We start from the raw sequence: 24,664 nt of genomic DNA, 5'->3' as shown, positions 1-24,664 counted from the left end.
CCTGAGTAGAAGTTACAGGTTAGATTTCGACACAAAAGACTTTGAACACATGAGATCCGCAGGGATGAAAACACACCTTAAAGAGATACTGCAGAGTGCACAGGTCTGGAGATGTTTAGACAAGTGGGAAAGCAGGTGGGTCAAGAAAAAGGATAAAAAGAAGGAAAATACTTCAGAACGAAGTGAGAAAAAACAACAGAATGACGATCTGATAACCATGTTACCAATGAGAGAGACAGCAGGGGGAAAACTTGTGCATGTACCATGGCACAGGTGCGATATTCAATCCTTTACGGACGACTTTCCCAAATTGAGAGAAAAACCGATCGAGTGGTATCAACAAACAGATAGATTTGTGAAACTCGCGAAGTGTCTCTGGGAAGACCTGAATACCTTATTTGAGATTGTGGTTCCGGCTGATTTGTGGGAAGATTGTAAAAGGGCTGTAGGTTGGCCGACGAGTGAACCAGAGAGAGATAGGGACACAGGTGCGCCATCACCTACGGTAATGAGTTTGTACCACATGGTGATCGAGCACTTGAAAACCAAGGTTGCGTCGAAAAATGTGGATTGGCAAAGGATTGACAGGACCGCCCAAGAGATTAAAGAATCTATACACGCATATTATGAGAGGTTGTTGAAAGCGTTTAGAAATTACTGTGGCACGGAAACGATTGAGCCAAAGGACATGCTTCATTTTGTGTTCAGGTTTGTGGAAGGGCTGAGACCTGAAATTAGCCAGATGATTAAATCGCATTTGATTTGTTGGCAGTCAAAGTCGATCGATGAAGTGTTGAATTATGCAAAATACTGCAGTGATGAGATTGAGACAAAGCAGAAAAGATTGAAGGAAAAGGTGATGGTGATGCAGCTCAGAGCAGCTCAGACAGGTTTATAAGGTTTGCAAGGTTTTCAACAACAGATGCCGCAGCAGCAGCAACAGGGAAATGCTATGTTTCAGCCGCAGATGAGAGGCAGAGGCCGAGGAGGTTTTGTGAATAATGGTCCTGATTTGAATACCGTTATGATTCCAAATGGTATACAGGCAATGAAGAAGGTGATGCCATGTCACACGTGCGGAATTGTCGGGCATTGGAAACGGGAGTGCCCAATGATGGTGCAGGAAGGTGTAGGTCAGCAAAACAATGATGTCAATGCATTTCAAACTATGAGAGGACCGAAACTGAGAGGTCCGAACCCGAATTTTCAAAACAATATGAACCAGATGCAGGGTCTACAACCCATGCAACCGCAGCAGGTGCAAATGCCCCGTGTGCAAATGACACAATTGCAGCCAATGCAACAGCAGTTTCCCATGGTACCTAATCAGCAAATGCAAATACCCTTAGCACCAATGAATCAGCAGCAAGCAATGCTTCCTCAACAGGTCACCGGTCAGGGAATGAGTCAAAATGACACAGTACACCAATTCCCACTACACAGCGAGAATGGAATAAACGATGTATGGGAGAGTGGAAGTTCAGATGAGGAGGGAAATTGTGTGCTTGCAGCATCTTTGGAAGTTGATCAAAAGGGTCCGTATGTGGAGGGAAGAGTTATGGGTCATCGCATTTCATTCTTGGTTGACACAGGAGCTACACGTTCCACTGTTAGGAGCATTGAAGTGCCAAATCTGCCACTTTCAGGGAGAACAGTTCAAGTAGTGGGAGTAGCAAACAGGTACCTGACAAACCCAATCACAGATCCAGTACAAGTCAGAATTGGCAACTATCAAGGGTCACATAATTTTGTGGTATGTGACTCGAGCCCGATATCACTGTTAGGGAGAGACCTATTGTGCAAATTGGGATGTTCGATTATGTGTTCGAATGATGGAATTAGAATTCAGACGAGCAGTGATGGGGAAGAAGGGGACAGTGTAGAAGGGGATGAGATGGAGACTGTCGATGAAGAGTATCCTCTGATTACCCTTTTTCAGATGATCACTGAAGCAGATATTCCAGCTGAGTTACAGGAAACAGTCGGAAAAGAAGTGTGGGATATGACAGGAAAAGAGGTAGGATTGGTGAAAGGAGTGGAACCAGTGAAAGTGACTGTAAAACCCAATGTAACCTTTCCCCAGACCCCACAGTACCATATGGCACAAGACACCCTCATGAAAGTCGCCCAACTCATTGATGAGTTTGTAAAACAGGGAGTACTGAAAGAAGCGTTAAGCAGTCCATGTAATTCGCCAATCATGGGACTAATAAAGCCAAGTGGAAAGGTCCGAATTGTGCAGGACTTGAGGAAAATAAATGACATAATAATAAAATGTTGCCCTGTAGTACCAAATCCAGCTGTGATAATGTTTCAAGTCCCTTGCGATGCCGAGTGGTTCTCAGTCATCGACTTGTCACAAGCATTCTTTTCGGTGCCTCTTCATGAGGACAGCCAATTTCTCTTTTGTTTCAAATTCTTAGACAGAGTTTACAGTTGGTGTCGAATTCCTCAAGGGTTTTCAGAGTCACCGTCAATTTTCAATCAGATTCTAAAGAAAGATTTGGAAGCGTTGGAATTACCATTCGAGTCAACCCTAGTACAGTACATTGATGACTTACTGATTGCATCTAGGACAGAAAGTGACTGCACAGCTGACACCATTGCCCTATTGAACCATTTGGGAAGAAATGGACACAAGGTGTCTCCTTCAAAATTACAATTCTGCCGGAAGAAAGTGAAATATTTGGGTCACCAAATAGAGAAAGGGTCACGGAGAATAATGAAGGAAAGAATAACAAGTGTACTTCAAATGAGTCCCCCAAAGACGAGGAGGGAAGTGAGGAAGTTTTTGGGAATGGTGAGCTACTGTCGCCAATGGATTCCCAACTTCTCAACTCTAGCAAAACCTTTGCTGAAATTAACCCAGAAAGATGCGTTGGATGAGATTGAGCTGAAAGGAGATGAGATGGATGTTTTTATTGAATTAAAGGAATGCATGTGCAGGGCTCCAGCTTTAGGTATGCCTGACTACACAAAACCTTTCACATTGTTTTGTTATGAACGTGATGCATGTTCCTTGTCTGTCTTGACCCAAGCCCATGGTGGCGTAAACAGACCAGTAGCATATTTTTCAGCTACTTTGGATCCGGTCGCAGCAGCACTGCCAGGGTGCTTGCGCGCCGTAGCCGCAGTTGGTATCAGCCTCACTCAGAGTGAAGGAATAGTGATGGGACACCCTTTAACAGTCATGGTCCCTCACTCAGTCGAGATACTTTTGACACGTTCCCGAACACAGCACATGACTGGTGCTAGACTCACAAGGTACGAAACAATAATTCTGGGATCACCTAATGTGCAGCTGAAAAGGTGCACTACGTTGAATCCAGCAACCTTGTTTCCCAGTGAAAATGCTGAAATTGAGAACGCTGAAGACATCGAGCACGACTGTCTTCAGGTGACTGAATTTTGCACCAAACCAAGGCCTGATATCAAAGATACCAGATTAGGAGAAAATGATCAAATCATTTTTGTTGATGGTTCATGTTTAAGAGATGCACTGGGTGTATTGAAAGCAGGGTACGCTGTATGTACTGTAACAGGTGTTCTGGAAGCCTCTTGGCTTCAAGGGGTTTACTCAGCACAGGTAGCAGAATTGGTAGCCCTTACTAGAGCTTGCCAACTTTCTGCATTGATGAAAGTTACTATTTACACTGACAGCCAATACGGGTTTGGAATAGTGCATGATTTTGGACAATTGTGGTCACATAGAGGCTTCATGACCTCTTCAGGATCACCAGTGAAAAATGGTGAAAGAATAAGAGAATTGTTACATGCCATTCAGTTACCAGGGGAAGTAGCAGTGGTGAAATGCAGTGCACACTCGAAGGGACAAGACTATGTTTCCCTGGGAAATGGATATGCGGATCAAGTCGCAAGGTTTTGCGCATTGAACTGTATATTGCTCAGGGATGAATGGAATTTGATAAGCGAACCAGAACTTGAACAAAGCGAAATCTTTGCTCTAAAGGTTATAGATACAGTGGACGAATTGAAATCCTTACAGAATGATGTCAGTGAGGATGAGAAACTCTCGTGGACCAAATCACAATGTGTAAAGAGACTAGATGAATTATGGGTTTCAAGTGAAGGGAAATTCATTCTTCCAAATAGCCTTTTGACACAGATAGCCAGATTTTACCATGGACAAGCTCATCTTGGGGGGGATGCCATGATTAGGTTGTTTAAAACTGATTGGTTTAACCCAAAATTCTGTCAAGTTGCTGAAGCAGTTTGCCACCGTTGCGTCATTTGCCAACAGATGAACGCAGGGAAGGGAACATGTTGGACCTGGCTTTTTGACAGGGACATCCCCAAACTTTTTGCCTCCTTCCTCCTATTTTTTCTGACCTGTTGTTGTTGGCTTTTGACCTCTGAGCACTTTACCACTGCTAACCAGTGCTAAAGTGCCTATGCTCTCTGTGTAAATTGTACTATTGATTGGTTTATCCATGATTGACTATTTAATTTACCTGTAAGTCCCTATTAGAGTGCACTACATGTGCCTAGGGCATGTAGATTAAATGCTACTAGTGGGCCTGCAGCACTGGTTGTGCCACCCACCTCAGTAGCCCCTTAACCTTGTCTCAGGCCTGCCATTGCAAGGCCTGTGTGTGCAGTTTCACTGCCACTTCGACTTGGCATTTAAAAGTACTTGCCAAGCCTAGAACTCCCCTTTTTCTACATATAAGTCATCCCTAATGTGTGCCCTAGGTAACCCCTAGAGCAGGGTGCTGTGTAGGTAAAAGGCAGGACATGTACCTGTGTAGTTATATGTCCTGGTAGTGTAAAACTCCTAAATTCGTTTTTACACTACTGTGAGGCCTGCTCCCTTCATAGGCTAACATTGGGGCTGCCCTCATACACTGTTGAAGTGGCAGCTGCTGATCTGAAAGGAGCAGGAAGGTCATATTTAGTATGGCCAGAATGGTAATCTAAAATCCTGCTGACTGGTGAAGTCGGATTTAATATTACTATTCTAGAAATGCCACTTTTAGAAAGTGAGCATTTCTTTGCACTAAAAACTTGTTGTGCCCTTCAATCCACGTCTGGCTAGGTTTAGTTGACAGCTCCTTGTGCATTCACTCAGACACACCCCAAACACAGGGTACTCAGCCTCACTTGCATACATCTGCATTTTGAATGGGTCTTCCTGGGCTGGGAGGGTGGAGGGCCTGCCCTCACACAAAGGACTGCCACACCCCCTACTGGGACTCTGGCAGACAGGATTGAGCTGAAAGGGAACTTGGTGCATTTCTTAGAGACTCTTTGAAATCACCCCCACTTCAAAGGCACAACTTAGTATAAAACAGGGCCTCTGCCCTACCTCATCAGACACTTGCTGGAGAAGAAACCTGAACCAGAAACTACATCCTGCCAAGAAGAACTGCCTGGCTGCTCAAAGGACTCACCTGTCTGCTTTCTCCAAAGGACTGCTGTCTTGCTGTTGCCCTGCTGCCTTGCTGAACTCTTGTCTGGCTGTGAAAGTGCTCTCCAAGGGCTTGGATAGAGCTTGCCTCCTGTTCCTTGAAGTCTCAGGACCAAAAAGACTTCTGCCTTTCACGTGGACGCTCCGTGCGCCGAAAATTTCGACGCACAGCTTGTTTCGCGGCGAGAAAAACGCCGCACACCGACGCTGATCAACGCGACACCCTCGGGACGATCGAGACTTCGACGCACAACCTCGCAAGGACAAAGCCGCCCGACTTCCAAGGAGAAATCGACGCGACGCCTACCGTGAGTGCGAAACTTTGACGCACGGCCTCGCAAGGACAACGCCGCCCGACTTCCAAGGAGAAATCGACGCGACGCCTGCCGTGAGACCAAAATTTCGACGCACGGCCTCGCAAGGAAAACGACGCCCGACTTCCAAGGAGAAATCGACGCAACGCCTACCGTGAGATCGAAACTTCGACGCGCAGCCCCGCAGAACGACGCGCAGCCGGAAAATAAGCAGGAGAATCCACGCACAGACCCGGGACATCTGGTAATCCCCGCGATCCACAAAAAGAGACTGTCTGCGCGCCGGAAAACGACGCCCGACTTCCCCGCGTGGAAAAGAACGACGCAAGTCTGTGTGTGCTGAGCGGAAAACGACGCACACACCCCTTTTTCCACGCATCTCTTCTCCTGTGGCCCTCTGAGGAGATTTCCCACCAGAAACCAGGTACTCTGTGCTTGAAAGACACTTTATTGCTTTTTAAAGACTTAAAGACTCTTAATATCACTTTTCAGTGATATCTTTACAAATTCGTATTGCAACTTTGATCGTTTTGACCTACAATTATCCAGATAAATATTCTATATTTTTCTAAACACTGTGTGGTGTATTTTTGTGGTGTTATACTATGGTGTTGTATGATTTATTGCACAAATGCTTTACACATTGCCTTCTAAGTTAAGCCTGACTGCTCGTGCCAAGCTACCGGAGGGTGAGCACAGGCTGATTTTGGATTGTGTGTGACTTACCCTGACTAGAGTGAGGGTTCTTGCTTGGACAGAGGGCAACCTAACTGCCAACCAAAAACCCCATTTCTAACATTGGTGATCAGCGGTGAGGATAGGACTTGTATTTGTGCAGTGACATACAGTAGCTAAGTATTTCACTACCTACCCACAGTTGAAGGTCAACTTGATTTTTTATCTTTTTTTGACTTTTGGTCTCTGATGGCCTCCTGGATATACTATTGATATTTTGGACTTTGGATTTTGGTTTTTGCTGGTAAGATCCTATCAGAATGGGATCGCTTACCTACTTCTTTTTGCCTACTGACCACCTCACTAAGGCTGACCTAAGGAAGCTTTGCAGAGAATGTGGCCTTCCTGTAGCAAAGAGATCTACTAAAGCAGAGATGCTACATGCCTACATAGTCTGGGAGGAAGACAGATGGGCAGAGAGAGAGGCAGCAAGAAACCAAATGACTAAGTACCCCTCAGAGGAGGAGGAGGACGACTCAGATGAGGAAAGAGACCCAGTGAAAAAAGAATGGCTCATGGCTCTAGAGCGGTGTTTTGAAGAGCTAGATGAGCAGCTTGAAAGGGCTGAGGCAGCAAGTCTCTTAGCCCTGGAAGAAGAAAAGATTGCAGCTCAAGAGCTGAGCTGTAAAGAGCTGAAACTGGAGGCCGGAAGGGCTGAGTCCAGTTCAGATGGTGGCAGCAAAAATCTTGCATCTAGTACTGCTGAAGAAGGGCACAAGCCCAGAGATGTGGTACCCAACTTGAAGAAGAGAGTTGACACACCCCAGGCGGTTCAAGGGTATGAGGTAGTTCCCGTTATGCACAGGGTCCCTGAGAAGGATTGGGGAACTGGCACAGGGAGTCATATTCCTACTGGGGGGAGGGACACTTTACTGACTCTAGCAGAGAGTGACAGAGAAAAGGGTTCCCCCCTGGTGGACGTCCTGGATATAGAGTGTAGAGACATCCCAGAAGAGTTTGGGTTGAGTGTCAGGGACAGACAGAAACTGTCTCACCAGTCTCAAGAGGGTGATGTAGAGTGCTTTTCCAAGGCTGAGTTACTAGGTGGTTGGGTGAAGGGTACTGTGGTTAATACATGTGAAGGGCAGAGTGATGTAATTGCTGGAGAGCATATGTCTGGTCCTTATTTTCCAGAGCTACGCCAACACCAGGTGGAGTGTGAGTTCTCTGACCCCAGGGAACTTACAGTGGAGGCAGACTTTTGGGTGAGTACCAGAGAGTCTGAAGAGGCATTTGGGGGTGCTCCTGAAGGGAGTGGTCTAGGTGATTCCCGACCAAGTGAGGTGGGAGAGGATTGTAGTGTCCCAGGTAGGTCTCAGAGCCTAACCTGTACCGTAGGGCCACCTTTTGAGGGAAGCCCCGCAGTGTCAGAAGAACTTGGGGGGATGACTGTAGACAGCATCCCAACAGTTCTGGTGTCTGGCAGTACCACTCCTAGTGGGGGGGTGCAGAAGTCCAGACATAGGGTTGAGAGGGGGTGGCAGACCCCAGTGGAGGATCTTGAAAGTCAGGGGTCAGCTCTGAGAGCAGAGCCCCCCAGGAATGACCCAGGTGAGACCGTTTCTGGTTTGGGGGAAACCCAGACTCTGCCGGATGGGCAGAGGTCGGGAGACCTGCGCCAACCAGACTCTTGTGTGGCCCTTGGGGACGGCGTGTCCCTTGTGGGGGGTGAGAGTGCCCCCCAGGAAGTCCTGGCATGCCAGGCAAGGATTCAACCTCAGGGTGGTGACTCTGGGTTGGATAACCGGGTTCAGAGGTTAAACTTTGACCTGGTGGGGGGTAGATGTGCCCCCCAGAAAGTCCTGGAATGCCAGGCAATGGCTCAACCTCAGGGTGGTGACTCTGGGTTGGCTTACCAGGTGAAGAGGTCAAACTCTGACCTGGTGGGGGGTAGGTGTGCCCCCCAGAAAGTCCTGGCGTGCCAGGCAGTTGTCCAACCTCAGGGTGTCGACTCTGGGTTGGATGGCCAGGTTCAGAGGTTAAACTCTGACCTGGTGGGAGGTAGGTGTGCCTCCCAGAAAGTCCTGGGGTGCCAGGCAATTGCCCAACCTCAGGGTGGTGACTCTGGGTTGGCTAACCCGGTTCAGAGGTCAAACTCTGACCTGGTGGGGGGTAGGTGTGCCCCCCAGAAAGTCCTGGTATACCAGGCAATGGTTCAACCTCAGGGTGGTGACCCTGGGTTGGAGAACCAGGCTCAGAGGTTAAACTCTGACCTGGTGGGAGGTAGGTGTGCCTCCCTGAAAGTCCTGGCCTGCCAGGCAATGGTTCAACCTCAGGGTGGTGACTCTGGGTTGGGTATCCAGGTTCAGAGGTTAACCTCTGACCTGGTGGGGGGTAGGTGTGCCCCCCAGAAAGCCCTGGTGTACCAGGCAGTTGTCCAACCTCAGGATGGTGACCCTAGGTTGGAGAACCAGGTTCAGAGGTTAAACTCTGACCTGGTGGAGGGTCAGTGTGCCCTCCAGGAAGTCCTGGCGTGCCAGGCGATTGTTCTACTTCAGGGTGGTAACTCTGAGTTGAATGGCCCAGTTCAGAGGTTAAACTCTGACCTGGTGGAGGGTCAGTGTGCCCTCCAGAAAGTCCTGGCGTGCCAGGCAATTGTTCAACCTCAGAGTGCTGACTCTGGGTTGGATACCCAGGTTCAGAGGTTAAACTCTGACCTGGTGGGAGGTAGGTGTGCCTCCCAAGAAGCCCTGCTGTGCCAGGCAATTGTCCAACCTCAGGGTGTTGACTCTGGGTTGGATGACCAGGTTCAGAGGTTAAACTCTGACCTGGTGGGGGGTAGGTGTGCCCCCCAGAAAGTCCTGGCGTGCCAGGCAATTGCCCAACCTCAGGGTGGTGACCCTGGGTTGGGGAACCAGGCTCAGAGGTTAAACTCTGACCTGGTGGGAGGTAGGTGTGCCTCCCAGAAAGTCCTGGTGCGCCAGGCAACTGTTCAACTTCAGGGTGGTGACTCTGAGTTGAATGGTCAGGTGCAGAGGTTAAACTCTGACCTGGTGGAGGGTCAGTGTGTCCTCCAGAAAGTCCTGGTGTGCCAGGCAATTGTTCAACTTCAGGGTGGTGACTCTGAGTTGAATGGTCAGGTGCAGAGGTTAAACTCTGACCTGGTGGAGGGTCAGTGTGCCCTCCGGGAAGTCCTGGCGTGCCAGGCAATTGTTCAACTTCAGGGTGGTGACTCTGAGTTGAATGGGCAGGTGCAGAGGTTAAACTCTGACCTGGTGGGGGGTAGGCGTGCCCCCCAGGAAGTCCTGGTTTGCCAGGCGGTGATCCAGTCTGAGGGTACAGACCCTGGGCTGGAAGACCAGGTTCAGGGTGTCCCCCTGGACCTGGAGGGAGGGGCTACTGATAACAGTGCCCCTACCATGTTGTCTTCTGAGGAGGCCACTCCTAGTTGGAGGGTGCTGGACCCCAGAAGGGAGGGCAGGGGGAGGGAAGCCTCACCCCGGGCCCTAGTCCCACCTGAAGGTACAGACCCCAGGTTGGAGGGCCAGTGGCAGGTTAACAGCCCTGCACTGGTGGAGGAATGGTACAGGGCGACTTCTGTAAGCCCCCTGGCCATGTTGGACTCTGGGGGTACCGCTCCAGGAAGGAGGGTACAAAGCCCCAGAGGGGAGGACCAGGTTCAGGCTGTCATCCCTGACCTGGTGGAAGGGAGAGTGGTTAAAGGGTGCCCAGCACCTGGGGCTACCGCCCCCCACTCTCCACAGCCACAGTGGTTGGAGAGCTTTGAGAGGCCTGGGGCCTGGCTCTCATCCCTGGCAGCTGTCAGTAATCACTGTGGCTTGCTGTCCGGGTGGACAGAGTTATCCCTGGGGAGGGGACAAGTGTCACACCCCAGGGGTAGAGTGGGCAACACCACTATGTTGGTCATGGGGGTACTATCCTGCTCCTGGGATACCTCTGTGAGCAAAGTAAGGTTAGGTGCTGCACAGATGGGATCCGCAGGAAAGGAGAAAGGTTCCCCATGGATGGGCTTAGTGGGCCCTGAGAGTATGGACAGAGGGATCCAATTGGAGTCAGGAAGGCGAAGAACTGGAGCATGCCCCTGCTGTTGTGGGCCTGGGTCCTTGTTCTGTCGCCTCAAACAGGGAAGTACATCAGGATAGTGATTGTTCTCCCCTGGCTTTAGGCTGGTGGGGGGTCATGTTGGACCTGGCTTTTTGACAGGGACATCCCCAAACTTTTTGCCTCCTTCCTCCTATTTTTTCTGACCTGTTGTTGTTGGCTTTTGACCTCTGAGCACTTTACCACTGCTAACCAGTGCTAAAGTGCCTATGCTCTCTGTGTAAATTGTACTATTGATTGGTTTATCCATGATTGACTATTTAATTTACCTGTAAGTCCCTATTAGAGTGCACTACATGTGCCTAGGGCATGTAGATTAAATGCTACTAGTGGGCCTGCAGCACTGGTTGTGCCACCCACCTCAGTAGCCCCTTAACCTTGTCTCAGGCCTGCCATTGCAAGGCCTGTGTGTGCAGTTTCACTGCCACTTCGACTTGGCATTTAAAAGTACTTGCCAAGCCTAGAACTCCCCTTTTTCTACATATAAGTCATCCCTAATGTGTGCCCTAGGTAACCCCTAGAGCAGGGTGCTGTGTAGGTAAAAGGCAGGACATGTACCTGTGTAGTTATATGTCCTGGTAGTGTAAAACTCCTAAATTCGTTTTTACACTACTGTGAGGCCTGCTCCCTTCATAGGCTAACATTGGGGCTGCCCTCATACACTGTTGAAGTGGCAGCTGCTGATCTGAAAGGAGCAGGAAGGTCATATTTAGTATGGCCAGAATGGTAATCTAAAATCCTGCTGACTGGTGAAGTCGGATTTAATATTACTATTCTAGAAATGCCACTTTTAGAAAGTGAGCATTTCTTTGCACTAAAAACTTGTTGTGCCCTTCAATCCACGTCTGGCTAGGTTTAGTTGACAGCTCCTTGTGCATTCACTCAGACACACCCCAAACACAGGGTACTCAGCCTCACTTGCATACATCTGCATTTTGAATGGGTCTTCCTGGGCTGGGAGGGTGGAGGGCCTGCCCTCACACAAAGGACTGCCACACCCCCTACTGGGACTCTGGCAGACAGGATTGAGCTGAAAGGGAACTTGGTGCATTTCTTAGAGACTCTTTGAAATCACCCCCACTTCAAAGGCACAACTTAGTATAAAACAGGGCCTCTGCCCTACCTCATCAGACACTTGCTGGAGAAGAAACCTGAACCAGAAACTACATCCTGCCAAGAAGAACTGCCTGGCTGCTCAAAGGACTCACCTGTCTGCTTTCTCCAAAGGACTGCTGTCTTGCTGTTGCCCTGCTGCCTTGCTGAACTCTTGTCTGGCTGTGAAAGTGCTCTCCAAGGGCTTGGATAGAGCTTGCCTCCTGTTCCTTGAAGTCTCAGGACCAAAAAGACTTCTGCCTTTCACGTGGACGCTCCGTGCGCCGAAAATTTCGACGCACAGCTTGTTTCGCGGCGAGAAAAACGCCGCACACCGACGCTGATCAACGCGACACCCTCGGGACGATCGAGACTTCGACGCACAACCTCGCAAGGACAAAGCCGCCCGACTTCCAAGGAGAAATCGACGCGACGCCTACCGTGAGTGCGAAACTTTGACGCACGGCCTCGCAAGGACAACGCCGCCCGACTTCCAAGGAGAAATCGACGCGACGCCTGCCGTGAGACCAAAATTTCGACGCACGGCCTCGCAAGGAAAACGACGCCCGACTTCCAAGGAGAAATCGACGCGACGCCTACCGTGAGATCGAAACTTCGACGCGCAGCCCCGCAGAACGACGCGCAGCCGGAAAATAAGCAGGAGAATCCACGCACAGACCCGGGACATCTGGTAATCCCCGCGATCCACAAAAAGAGACTGTCTGCGCGCCGGAAAACGACGCCCGACTTCCCCGCGTGGAAAAGAACGACGCAAGTCTGTGTGTGCTGAGCGGAAAACGACGCACACACCCCTTTTTCCACGCATCTCTTCTCCTGTGGCCCTCTGAGGAGATTTCCCACCAGAAACCAGGTACTCTGTGCTTGAAAGACACTTTATTGCTTTTTAAAGACTTAAAGACTCTTAATATCACTTTTCAGTGATATCTTTACAAATTCGTATTGCAACTTTGATCGTTTTGACCTACAATTATCCAGATAAATATTCTATATTTTTCTAAACACTGTGTGGTGTATTTTTGTGGTGTTATACTATGGTGTTGTATGATTTATTGCACAAATGCTTTACACATTGCCTTCTAAGTTAAGCCTGACTGCTCGTGCCAAGCTACCGGAGGGTGAGCACAGGCTGATTTTGGATTGTGTGTGACTTACCCTGACTAGAGTGAGGGTTCTTGCTTGGACAGAGGGCAACCTAACTGCCAACCAAAAACCCCATTTCTAACAGAACCGTAGTAAATTTGAGCCACATTAGAAGAGCAGGGGGTCCATTCAGCAGGATGCAAATGGATTTCATTGAGATGCCTGTGCATGGAGGCTTGAAGTATGTGTTGGTGGTTGTGTGCATTTTTAGTCACTGGATTGAAGCATACCCTACACGCAGAAATGACAGTCTCACAGTTGCAAAACTACTCTTGAGAGAGTTAATACCACGTTTCGGATTCCCGATCTCTTTAGAATCAGATAGGGGAAGTCACTTCAATAATGAAGTAATAAAATTGCTTTGTGCAGCACTGAACATTGAGCAAAAGCTGCATTGTAGCTACCGCCCTGAAGCATCAGGTTTAGTGGAGCAAATGAATGGCACATTGAAATCAAGAATGGCGAAAATATGTGCATCAACAAACTTGAAATGGCCCGACGCATTGCCTTTGGTGTTAATGTCAATGAGAAACACCCCTGACCGAAAGACTGGACTGTCTCCACACGAGATTCTCATGGGCAGAGCTATGAGACTTCCAGTAGTTCCTGCAAATGCACTTTTGAATATTACAGATGATATGGTGTTAGACTACTGCAAAGGTCTAGCTGATGTGGTTCGCTCTTTCTCTCACCAGGTGGAGGCAACCACCTTGCCACCGTTCCAAGGTCCAGGACACACCCTGAAACCAGGTGACTGGGTTGTGATAAAGAAGCACGTGAGGAAGTCGTGTTTGGAACCCCGTTGGAAAGGACCTTTCCAAGTGATTTTGACGACTACCACCGCTGTGAAGTGTGCGGGAGTTCCCAATTGGATTCACGCCAGTCACACAAAGAGGGTATTGTGTCCCACAGACGAGGAAGTTGAAGCGCTGAAGTTACCAGTACCTGATAACAAAGTGCCAAGCGCTGAGACAGAGCGAAAAAGAACTAAAAGCGAACAGGCAGAAATAGAGGAGGGAGAAATATTCTCTGAGGACGAAGCAACTGATTCACTTGGGGAAGACCAAGGAGGAGCCTCAGAAAGCGACGAAGCAGCTGAAGGTAACAAAGAGCCTGAAGCAGCTGAAAGTGACAAAGAGCCTGAAGAAAGTAACGGTGACAAAGGGCTCGAAACAGGTGAAGAAGCAGGAGAGCCTGATCAGAGGAGGGCTTTCCCAGAAGCAGACGATACAGAAAAAGAAAAGGAAAACCTGATTGACTCCCCAGAAGGAGGGGACAAGGCAGAACTTAACAAACTGCCCAAACTCCTTCAGAAGAGATTGCAGGTCCATCAAGTGGACCCAGTGCGAAAAGAAGACCAAGCATATCGCCAGTAAAATTAAGAACTAGAGAAGCGTTGAACGACAGTGAAGGGCCAAGAGTGAAAGAGAAAAGAAAGGAAGTGTCTGTCGTAGTACCAACACCAAGTGAAGAAAAAGACTTGGCCAAAGAGGAAAGTACGAGTGAGAAAGAATCAAAGAGAGATGCAAAATTGAAAAGAAAAAGGATACCGAGCAGAAGGTATTCCGGTCCGGAGTGGGCATACATAGCCAATAACGATTGGTCAGACGAATTCGTATCCCTCAGTCTCGAGAACGAAGAAGCAGAACTACACTTTGGAAACAAAAGTTTTATGGACTCTGTTGATTGAAGACATTGGTCACCTGATTGACTTTCAACCGGCTAAGACATTGCTAACTTGATTGACTTTGAAACCGATCTTGAGACAACGCTGCTAACCGATAAGAGACTAAGCTGCTAAAGAAAACTGTGTGAACATTGAACTCGTTCAGCTTTGTAAATACCTGCAAAACCGCTTTAATAAGGTGTCCTCAACTCTCTGATTCTATACGGATCATGACTAGTTTCACTACACAGGGGCGTAAAATGAAGTATTGTAAATACATGTGTATAGGCTTGATAACCGCATGCGTACTAATAATTGTAGCAATAATTCTTGGAATGCATGGTAAAAGTGAGAGTGAGACGAATGATGCTACTACTTCTAAACCTACTATTGTTACTGAACTAACCGCTCTGAAAAGACTCGAACAAGACGAGAGACACTTGCATGATAAAAAGGAACTTTCATCTAACATTTTCTATCGCTTACTGAGTGAGTATGTTGAGACCATGGATGCGAAAGATTGTTATGTGTGTACACAAATACCTACCTCAGTAGTGGAAGGGGTAACGTATCACAGCATGCCTCTTACGTATGGAATAACATGTAGTATAGTAGCTTCCAGATTTTATGCTCAAAAGGACATTCATTATTTCTATACTAATTACGATGTTACATTTACATATGTCCCCATAATAGGGCATTTAAGTAAGATAGCTTGAGATTATTATGCCAAGTTAATGAGGGAATTTTTTGAACCAATGTCACCTTTTCACACAGCTCATGCACATAGAGAGAACCTTACATGCTTGCTTTCACCAGTAGAAATAGAATTTTTAGATCACACTGATGATAGGAAGAATGAAATGAAGGAGAAATTAGAGAGGGAATTACACGAAAGGACGTCTGTGGATAATTATGCTTTTGCTGCAATAAAAACACAAGGGAACATAGCTTTAGATACATTGCATGTAGGGAGATTTTGTATACATAGATTTCAATCATACTATGACACAGTTTTTGTGGGAACGAGTGAATGTAAACATACGTATGCATTTCAATCTAAGTGGACGTTCATGCTGAATGGACAAGATCCAGTTATTCCTGGAGTATATTATATTTGTGGACTCAACGCCTATTATCGTCTTCCCAAGGGATGGTATGGGAGGTGTTATTTGGGAATAGTGTTCCCAAAAGTTTACCAACTAGATGACTTAAAGAAATTTCCAAAGCTGTCTGAATCACATCGTGTTCAGAAAAGGGAGACAGCTTCTGGTGTGGTAGGAGACATATTTGGAGCATTGATTCCTTCAGTAGGAGTCATATTGAATTCAATCAAAATACGAAAGTTGTCTACTATTGTGGATAACATGCTGACAAAGTTTTCAGGAGCTATAATCCTGATGGATGCTGAACTTGCTGCAGAAAGAGCTATGACTCTTCAAAATCGGCTTGCCTTAGACATTCTTTTAGCAAAGGATGGCGGCGTTTGCAAAATGCTTGGTACACGTCACTGCTGTACCTATATACCAGACAGTAGTGGAAAAATTAGAACAATGCTTACGAACTTAACCAAAGAAAGCGTGGATTTGAAGGAATTGAAAGAGCCCGGAGTTTGGGAGAAGGTTGGAAAGGGATTTGCTTCTGTGGGAAATTGGCTCAGCAACGTTTGGAACGGATTGTTATTTAAGATAGTAAAGGGAATATTAATAGTATTAATTTGTTTATTAGGTCCTTGGGAAATATGGAAAGTTATTAAAATAATAAAAGCAAGGAACAAAAGAAAGAGAGAGGAGAAAATAGAAAACAAAATGGTGGAAATTTATAGAGAAAAATCAAAAGGGACTAAAAGAAAAAGGGAATTGACTGAAGTGCCAAATTACTATACAGAATTTTAATGGAATAAAATTTGTGGGTAGATTTGATGTGATTACATAATTAGTCATCAGAGGAGGGATTGATGACGCAGAAAAAGAAGGTCCGACATATATTCATGTATACTGTGTAATCAATACATATAATGAAGTGTGATTTTAGTAAAGAAATAATGTACGAGGGAAATTGTGCCCTCGGGGTAGTTCGCCATCATTGTAAACAAGCTTTATTAATCATGAAGTATTGAAAATGTAGTAATCCGTCATAATCGCAAATGTATGCCATAATTTCTTGTTTCAAAAAAACTGTTTTGCTTAGCTTAAATTTAGTATAGGCTTTGGCCTAGTTGCCTGGCTTCAAATTCTAACTGCGTGATTCTTTTTTTCCTTGAACTAATGAAACATATATTCTTGCTTGAAGTTGTATTTTTCCAGTAGAAACTGGCTGGTACACTTATCTCCAAGGTTTCGTGCTAGGCCGGTTATATCCCCTTTGATACAAGGTCAGTCTCTGCAGGTGCGGACAATGAAGGTACAGATACCAAAAATAATTGGCAAACCATGATACAATTTGTGTTCCAAGGCTCCAAGGCTAATGTATGTACAAATAAGTTCTAGTAAAAGGCAATTTTTCATTGACAATTTGAAGCCAACCTATGAACCCTCCAATGGAAGACCCTGCAGAATTTGGAATGTTTCTTACTTAAACCCACTGGACAAAGAGAAGTCAGCCATTTTTTTTGATGCCAGTTTGAAGCCTGATGCCAGACTCCATTTTGGACGACACCCTGATGCCCTTTTCTCTATTCGAGAGAAAGAGACTTTAAGAATTCTCACCCTAGAGACTTTAATTTTGATTTGCCCCCGTCTTGCCCATGCAGTAACTCTACCCTATTCTCCTTGCCGCTGCAAGGAAACTTGCCCTTAACTTTGCCCCTTCGAAACTTGCCCCATGCTGATCAACCGGTACCTGAAGGACGAAGACTTTTCTTGAATGCTGATTGTATTTGGTAAGTATGAAAGGATAAATGTATTATGCATTGTGTTTTTCCTTTTAGGTACCAACTGCTATTTTGATAGGGTCCTAGCTAGAAGTTTTCCAAATTTGTGTTGACTAAATTCGTTTCGCATGAAGTCCCACATGCCAATGCTAATTAGAGGTTAGTCGAGGTATTCATTCAATGTATCATGAAGAATTGAAATCTTGTTATGCTGACCGAATGTATGCAATTAGTCAAATACAGTTAGTCACATTGGTGATTTGCATTGCTATAACAGAGTGTATCATCATCCAGATTTTGCGTAGATTGCGTTTCTTCCACCGTTATGGACAGCTAGTAATGTTCATATACATATATCAATTGGTTTTGAGACATATATATATCGTGCTAGCTTTGTTAATATAGGGAAATAAATTCACTAACTTTTAATAAATTGGTGTGGTTATTCATGACTGAAAGGTCATGGTGCGCCGAAATACCAACTGTTGTTGATTTCTGATGTGCTAGATTGATCTATCAATCGAGTACTGATTATTGATTACAACGGTTATTGATTTATTGATCTGAGTGACTCGACTATTGAGGATGAGGAGAGCCTGACTCGGTTAAAAGATTCACCGACCTCCAACGTGTCCAGGTACAGGTAATTTTATAAGGGCTGGACGCGTTACCACATACCAGCGTGCACCCTTGGCGTGAGTGACCTGAATGCATGTGAGATCTTGTATGTGTGCTGAGGCCTGCGCATGTCCATTGCTGAGCCAAGGATCAGGGCCTGTTCTGAGACCTGCACCGGCGAACCAAGTGCCCTTTTTAATTTCATGGCACTTCTAGACATATCTCGGGGGTCCTGACATGACAGCGAACTGATTCTTGTAGATCTCTTGTGTTCTAGGAGCAAGTGTGGCATACTGGCCCCACTCATCTAAAATTATACCCGGATGGAACACCCAGACCGTCTCACTGAGATTGTGTTTGGGTAAATGTATGTATGTGGATGTGTGGCACATGTATGATAACAAGATTCCATGTGTGGTGAAAGTCTGAATGCAGGGACGGGCGTGATCCATTACGCATCGCACAAGGCGGGGAGTGTATGCAGATCCCCAGTCAGTGGAAGTGTACTGCAGACATTTCTTTGATTGGAGGGTTGAAACCCAGACACTGAAATGAGGGACAATAGAGATAAGGTTGCTTTAGAAATTCTATGAGAACCTTGTGAAAAGGGGTTTCTAATTAGAATTTTACTAAGGAATGCCATTTGGTGGTGAGGCGGGGTAGGTCAGCAGATTCTGTTGTTAAGGGTGATGAAGTTTGCAGACAGGGCCTACCCTTTTCTCTGTCTCTGATTGTTGCTTCTGGAAAGCTGATGATGGTTGAGTGCTGAGACTTCACACTTCATTGTGGCCATGTTTAGGATGGTCATACCTAGAGCAAGCATCCTCACTGCCTACTGCAAGAACCATCACCTGGCCCAACATCTGTGCTTCTACAATAGACAGAAAATTACTTATGAAAAGGGGGCCACCTCAAACTAGTTCTAGAACCTTAGACAGTTGTTTAACATTCCTTACCCGGAAAAATAATATACATGTGGGACCCTTAACTACTTATGTTTTCCAGTTCCATGTTGTTTCACTGACCAAGGGAAGGAGTGCTCTGCAGAGTACCAAAGAGCTACTGTGAGACCAGGGCTGGTGTCTGCATGACAGCTAGCCTTGCAGACGTGAGGGCAGGTGACTTGAAGAAGTTGAGAGTCTGCCAAGTGCCTAGTGGCCTGCCTGCATTTTCAGAGAAGAAAGGAGTGGGCCTGGACCTGCAGAATAATAAAGTGTCCATGAGAAGCCCAGCAGTGTTCTTGGTGTGAGGAGCTCCCAGAAGTAACCGACTGCCATCAGGAGTGCAACTGGTGTAAACGAAGAATTGAAAGATCACACATTCTCCCTGTGCAGTTCATGTGATTAAATGATTTTGTTTTGATTTGATTCCCAATTTTATATAGAGCTCAAAAGTCCTGGAGCGCCTTGGCGCTGCTACTGATCGTATGAAGATGTAAGAGTAGCAGACCAAAAGATATTACTGGCTAAAGATCCATACCCTAAGGAGCCTTCTGAAGGACAGTAAATCCGAGCACATCTCTAAATTCAGAGGAAGCCAATTCCAAAGTTCGGTAGTCCTCAGAAAAAAGCTCCTGCCTCTGCAGGTTGCTTGATTAACCTTGGGTGTAACCAAGTGCTTAGCTGATGACAATCTTAGTGTCCAGGATGGCGTACAGCACACAAGTCTATCCAGGAAATAACCTGGACCAGTATTATGGAGAGACTTGAACTCAATACGCAAAGCCTTAAATTGTAGTCTTTCGGCCACTGGGAGCCAGGGCAGCTTAATCAAAGCCTTAATCAAAAGATGTTTAGGTATACATAGCAGGAGCCGAGCCGCCACATTCTGCAACATCTGGAGTCTGTTTAGAAGTGATTTTTGAAACCGAAATAGAGGGCATTAGAATAATCCAATTTGGATAGGGAAAGAGTGGTAATCACAGTTTTTTGAACATCCAGTGGAATGAAAAGAATAATTGTTTCTGATTATTTTAAATGTAAAAAATAACATAGAGGCTAAAGAGTTAATCTGTTCTTCAAACGTGACCCTAGCCTCAAAAATAACGCCCAGGTATCTCACTTTCTTGACTGGTGCAGGGAGAGACCCTAATTCCTGAGTCCACCACTCAGGAGACCCGAAAGATCCGTCCCTATCCAAAATGCATAAAAAAACATGCAACCCAAACTAGCCAAGTTCTGTCCAGCTTACCTGCTGTGTATCTGGAGGGACTTGTGCTGCTACTGCTTGTTGTGCGACAGACTGAGAAGTTCCTCATCGTTACCATAGCTGACAGTCTGCTCCCACAGCCCGGACATCAGAACTACAAAGGAAGTACACCCATTGATCAGGCCTGCTGCAATGCTCATCTGACCGGCTCCAGCAAGAAGTGAAGAGCTGCCCGCCCATCCCGTGGTCTCATGGCTTGAGTCACTTGAGACAATTCCTCTGGAAGGCAGCCAGCAAGCCACCAACTTGAGCTGCCACAGCTGTGTTCCCTGCAAACAGATAACAGATAGGGGCATGGAAACAACCAACCAATCAATCAATCATAGATTTGTAGAGCGCGGCTAATCACCCATAGGGTCTCAAGGGGCTGTACATGGGTGTGCTGCTCAGTTGAAGAGCCAGGTCTTGGTAATGCGGTCTGCCTGAGCTTGAGAGGTAGTGCGTTCCATGTCCGGGCTGCTCAGTCAAAGAACCAGGTCTTGAGGTCCTTCCTGAACTGCTTCAGTGATGCGATCTGGCTGAGCTTGAGAGGTAGTGCGTTCCATGTCCGGGCTGCTCAGTCAAAGAACCAGGTCTTGAGGTCCTTCCTGAACTGCTTCAGTGATGCGGTCTGCCTGAGCTTGAGAGGTAGTGCGTTCCATGTCCGGGCTGCCAGGTAGGAGAAGGATCTAGCTCCTGCTGTGCTTTTCTGGATCTTGGGACGGCTGCGAGGGTGAGCTGGGAGGAACAGACAGAAGGCTGAGGACCTGATTCACAAAGGTCAACTTAGACTTTAGGTCTAAGTTTACCCTTGTAAATTGGGCCCTGAGACTGGATCTTAAACTGTAAAACCCAGCCTGCCATCACAAATGTATCTTTGCCAGTTTGAACTGTATTTGCTCAAATTTAAAACAATTCTCAAGATAACCTCAGAGTCACTTGCTAGGAAAAGTGACACAAGGTGCGCATTCAGATAACAGTGCTCTCAGCTTGCAGGCAGAAGACAATCTTCTGCACTAGGGAATTCAAAGGTAAGGGATGTATGGGAGTGCAACATACATGTGAGTTACCAGTAGGAGATGGCTTCTTTCTGAGTCACCTGCAAGTTTCATTCAACATGGCAGTGAGCTAATGCCCACCAACTAATCCTTGCAAAAGAAAACTGAGGGAGCCCACAGGACTAGGAAACAAAGGAAACCCCATGAGCAATGGGTAGGCCAACAATCATGAACTATGCAAGAGAGGATTTGCCTACTAATAACTTCATACAACCCTCATTGAGTTTTACCCCTTCATCACAGAAAGTTGAAGTTGACCATTAGAGATAATAATAAAACTCCTTTTTGCCCTGGTCACCCCCACACTTTTTGGACAGGTACTGGTGGTTACTGACTCTTGGCTGTGCCCTGGGTACTGCTTACCAGTCCCAGGGCCAGTGCTCTGTGTGAAGTGGATATGCAAATTAGGCTAATTATAATTGGCTAAGTCAACCTACCTATAAGTCCCTAGTATATGGTAGGGGATGTAGGTTTAGGGACCACAGCATAGGTAGTGCACCCATAGGTGCACTGCTGAGGTGCCCAGTGTCATTTTAAAGGCAGGCCTGCCTTGCTGGCTGCTTTTAAATTAAAGTTATATGCAAATTCGACTTTGGAATTAAAAGTAGTTCCAAAGTCTTAAACTACCTTATTTTTACATATAAGTCACCCCTAAGGTGTGCTCTATGTGCCCCTAGGGCTGGGTGCCATGTAACTATAAGCAGGGACCTTATAAAAATAGTTTTATAAGCCCTGGTGAGGTGAAAACAGCCAAATTCGTTTTTCCCTCATTATAGTGAATGGCCTTCATAGGCTAGAATGGGGAGACTTTATTTTAATTTTAAAAGTCCCCTTAAGTGACAGATACGAAGAGTTTGGTGTCACATTAATTGTTATAATAAATCCCACAACTTCCAGTTGTTGGATTTAATATAACTTGTTTGGGAAAGAGTTTTAAACTTTACCTGAAAAGTTGGCAACTTCAGCCCTGCATTGTTTTTGCTGCTGTGCTCTGATTGGCCAGCCTCTGGCAGCCTGGCCAGGCTGCCTGATGAGATGTGAAGTGGCTTGGCTTCACACAAAGAGATGTGCCTGTGGGAGGAGCTCTCCCCTCAGCCGATGTTGAGGCAGGAAGGGGGAGGGCTGCCAAACTGGTCTTCAAAGGCAGAGAAGGACATTTGGAGCAACCCAGCAACACCCCAACATCCTGCAACCCCAGACGATTAGGTGCCCCCTTGATTAGATTAGGAGAGGGGTGTGTTTATGATTTTAGCCACACCAGTGGGTGGGACCAGCCAGATGTAACCTCCAAAAATCAGTTTCAGCCATGATGGATTTCTGAGGAATGTTGCCTCCTGGGATTGATTTATGCCACACTTCCCAGGAAGTGGTCATCACAGGGGAAAGGACCCTGCACCTGATTGGAGAATCAGGACCCCCCTGTTTTTCACCCAGGAGCAAGGATAAACCTGGCAGACCTGCACCCACACCTCAGATCCCCATCAGATTCCAACAAGGAAGAACTACAGGAGAAGAAGGACTGCCCTGCTGGACCCCTGGCCTGCACCTGGACCCTGCACTCTGAAGGACTGCACCAGCTGCACACTTGGGCTTCACCACAAGAAGGACTTTGCCTGGCTTCAACTGGTTCAAGGAGGGACTCCCTGTTTGCTGCAGGTGAAAAATTGCTAACCAGAGTCCCCTGCACCAACTCCTGAAGAAACCGACCAGCTGACCACTGTCCAGTGGCCAAAAAGGAGTTTGCGCAAGGTGCATTCTGGGAGTTGTAGTCCACACCCCCAAGGATCATCTCAGAGCCTCTGGAACCTTGGGGTGAGCAGTGGACCCCAAAAGAACCTTAAAGGAACATCTGGGAGAAGATCCAGAAGTTTGGAGAAGTTTGGAGAACTTCTGAAAAAAACCGACCCGCCGCTGCAACTCTAGCCGGCTTGCCTCAACTGCGACCCGGCCTGACTTGTAGGTTCGTCCCGGTGAAGAAAATCTCCAAAAAAGAGACTAAGTCCAAACGTAGGAAGTTGACCGGGACGTCCCAGCCAGCGTGTCCAAGGAGGGCTCCAAGGACGTCGGATCAAGATCCAGGTTTGCCCCGGTCGAAGGATTTTCACCTCGAAAAAAACGACTAAGTCCAAAGGTAAAAATCTCCAAAGAGGGCTCCCGCGATGTGTATCCGGAGAAGAGTTCCAGGAGGTCGGATTGGACTGGCAGTCCCGCTGAAGAAAATCTTCAGAAAAACGACTAAGTCCGAAGGTAAACTTTTGGCTGAGGCCTCCCGTGGGCTGTAGCCGAGCCGGGCTCCATCGCGGTCAGCCTTAAACTTTGACTTTGCCCCGGTCAAGGTGCGGCCAGATGACCAGATTGGCGCTTTTTGTTTCTAGGCGCTAGAAAACAATAATTCTTTAAAAATTAATATCTCCGGTTCGCCTTATCCAATTTTATTTGTTTTTGTGTCATTTTAAAGATAAATATATAATCTATATTTATAAATTGGTTTTGGATTTTTAAACTGTTTCCAGTGTTTTATTTAATTACTGTTTTGTGATTTTTTAATGCTTTACACTCTGTCTCCTAAGTTAAGCCTTGTCGCTCGTTGCCAAGCTACCAAGGGTTGAGCTGGGTTTAATTTACTGAGACCTAACTGGACCTAAGTGGAGGTTAGCAGCCTATTGCTAAGTGTAGGAACTTACCTGCCCTTACCAATAACCCATTTTCCAGCACCATCTAAAACACTGATTAGCCATATAATGCCCAGTGAGCTCCACACTCTCACTAAAACATACTATGTTTCTTCTCACAGATCATCCAACCCACCAGGGGTTAAAAATAGTCAACGTACAAAAATCAGGAAAAAAAAGGGGGTGGAACTTCTGTAGCTCACCCTATGATGACCGGTTAGGTCCATGGCCGCAACCCAACAAATGGACTCAACACAGGGGATTCCTTGTGGGACCCACCAGAGAGAGCACAAGATGCAGGAGGCACTCAAGCTTCCATTGGTCAGAGTGTAAATTATACCAAACTCACACGTCATCCTTTGCACAATGCCTAATGTGCTAAGCAAGAGAGATTGTTTATTGCTTCCTTTCCGTGTCTCGATGGACAGTCACTAAATTTTGCTGCATCTTGTAATGGCCACAGCCAACCTGCCTTCAGTTCCTTGTTCTCTAGTGTAGGAAAGTGAATTTTTAATTGTGGTGGATAGCAATCTATCACAAATAATAAAGGTACTACCCTATTAAGTCTAGTGAAAAGCTTCTGTAATTTAAACCTGAGCTCAACCCCTGGTAACTATTGCAATGACTCACAGAATTAACGGAAAGAAAATGTGCCAAGCGTGTTAAAGTACCAAAAGAAGGTAAGAATCCTAAGACACCGCACACTAAAATCTGCTCCAATTTATAGACATGGAGAAAACTTTAATAAAAACAAATTGACACTAGAAATGACAAAAATCCAATAAGGCAATTCACTTCT

This window comes from Pleurodeles waltl, chromosome 8 (genome assembly GCF_031143425.1).
Source record: "Pleurodeles waltl isolate 20211129_DDA chromosome 8, aPleWal1.hap1.20221129, whole genome shotgun sequence".
Taxonomy (NCBI): domain Eukaryota; kingdom Metazoa; phylum Chordata; class Amphibia; order Caudata; family Salamandridae; genus Pleurodeles; species Pleurodeles waltl.
Note: the sequence above shows the minus strand (reverse complement) of the source record.